The following is a 2,560-nucleotide window of genomic DNA, read 5'->3' as shown; positions in this document are numbered from 1 at the left end:
TGTGGCTGGCACACACTGGCCAGGCCAGGTCACATGCTGTAGTCTCAGTGTCATAAGTTTGAGTCAGAGTCTAAGTCTGACTCAGAGCCACTAATGTACATCTCAGCCTCCCCATCCTTCCAGTTTCTCCAGTAACAGCATCTTTATGTTGCTAAATCACACCAGTTTACTGCTCTTTGAGTGGACATAGGACATATGGACAGAGGACGTATTTAATTGTACACAATTATACATACATGTGCACAAAATGCCAGCTATAAGTGGTGAGTATGAGTGTGTTTGCCAAAGAAATGTATAATACAATAGGTGATCCTGGAGGTATGTGCTTGGTTCAAAAACAGCTGTTCAAAACCCTTTAGCCAAATGGATCCAATGTTACTTTAGAGTCTGAGGTATCTAATCTGACAATGCAGACATAACTATGTCTGTGTATGCAGTCCTATACAAATATGCTTGATTGACATGCATAGTTTTATCAAAGAAGGGATGGCACAATGCAGGTTTCGGTGTGTGTGTGTGTGTGTGTGTGACCGCACCTTACCAAAGCAGTGTGTTTGTTTATGAAAAGCAAGACAAAGGCTAAATACCAGTGGTTTGTAAAACCGCTGTGCTCTACATACAGTACATACAATTAAATGTAACCTATGCATTGCAACAAGTACAGAAAAAAACCTTTTCCAGTATCAATCAAGGGATGTGAGAGTTTATTTCTGAGCTCACTTTGACAGTGTATTTCTGTCATTGGATTACTGGTCTAACAGACGTGTTGTAGTCACTCCAGCAGCTACAGTGGTGTTAGTCAAAGATAATGTTTCAGGGATGATGATTTTATATATAGGCTACTGTCAACAGGGATGATACATAAACAGTAAAACAATTGCTCTCTGGTTTGTTCATCTTTACCTCTGCCATTTTGTCGGCTCTGTGTCCGAAATATTTACAGCCATCTTTTATCTAACTATCTGTATTTACTCTTTCATTATTGTTCAGTGATTACTGATTTGTAGTTTAGTAGAATTTAGTTTTTCTATGATCAGCTTGCTGCTAATCAAGCTAGCCACTATATTAGCTGTCTAAAGCTAATGTGTTGCTAATAAATTATTAAGTAGCTAAATAGCTAACAGCTAACTGTTGAATTACAGTTGGAATATCTGCTGGGTATTTTACTCTTTTTACTTTGACTCTTGGGGACTCGTATGTGTACGTTTACTAGATTACATTGAGAACAATAAAATAAACCATTATGAGACAATTGTTTGACCAAGGGGAAATTAAGATGAAGAAAAACTTGCACTGTTGAACTTCCGATCAAAAAAAACAATTGACTTAATAAACTTGTTAGACAGCACATGTTCTTGGAATAATTACTTGAAGCTATGCCAAAGTTCAGTCATTGTGACATTGTTGTGGCACAAGCCTGTATGTGAGCAATGCTGTTACTGCATGTTTGTGTCAACCAAACAATAATTCATTTTGTATTAGAATTGTTTTGTAAATCACATACTTGAGTAAATAATTATGAAACAGAAGTGAAATTGCTCTTTTTGGTCATTTATTTCTTTATCTTTAAATAAAAACAAGATTGTGAAGTTCCAGCAACACTAGGACAACTAGAGTTACTTATTACTAAGTAAGTAAGTTAGTAAGTATTAGTATTATTATCTTTAATGTCTTTAAAATCATCAACTCTATATCAATGACTTACAATCCTCATCCAAATGATTATATATGTATGTGTATATATTTATATAAATGTTTATCTGAATCACATAAAACATAAAACTTTACATCTTTACAAAACATTACAAAACAGGAGTCACATTTTTTGTCGTCCTCCACATCAGTGGGTTAGAAAAAAAACACAGACAAGCAGGTTAACAGCTGTGTGGCGAGACAGCAGGTAGTTGGAGACACTGATAGATTTTAACTTAATTCATTGAGTATTTATATACGTGATGAGTCATAGGCTATTTTTATACTTCTGATAATACCCACCTCCTTCCTTCTTCCACCACTTCCTCCTTTCTCATCACCTGCCAGCTGCGTCCAGTGGGAATATTTTTCTAAGTTGATATGAGTGTGTCTTTGCACATTGATTTCAGACTTGATATACGTTTATGGCATTGTTGTTAAGGCAACATTGTTAATTCTTCCTTTATGAATTCATTTGTAGATTTGTTTTTATCAAAGATATCTGTGTTTCAGGTTAAGTGCTCCCATATACTTTTATGACTACAAGTGAGTGTTGTTATGTGCAGCATTTAATTCAAATAATCACAACATTCTCCCTGATTGGTGCTCAGGGTCTGTATTTACCAAAAACAAAGTCAGGAAAAAGTCCAACACATCAAAAGAATCATCTCATGTGTTGATATTCTGATAAATGTGCTGACGTGTTTCAGCATTAAGCCCGTATCAGAGCATCTGCAAAACCAGTGAGCTCCCTTATTAAAAAGCTCATCTTGTGATCAGCAATCAACAGAAACTAAAAAATCAAATACAATATATAAAAACACATCCTATTTATATATTTTTATGTCTTATTTCTGGACTCTTTTGG

This window comes from Morone saxatilis, unplaced genomic scaffold, assembly GCF_004916995.1.
Source record: "Morone saxatilis isolate NCDOM2014 unplaced genomic scaffold, NCSU_SB_2.0 Contig14, whole genome shotgun sequence".
In the NCBI taxonomy this organism is placed as follows: Eukaryota; Metazoa; Chordata; class Actinopteri; family Moronidae; genus Morone; species Morone saxatilis.
Note: the sequence above shows the minus strand (reverse complement) of the source record.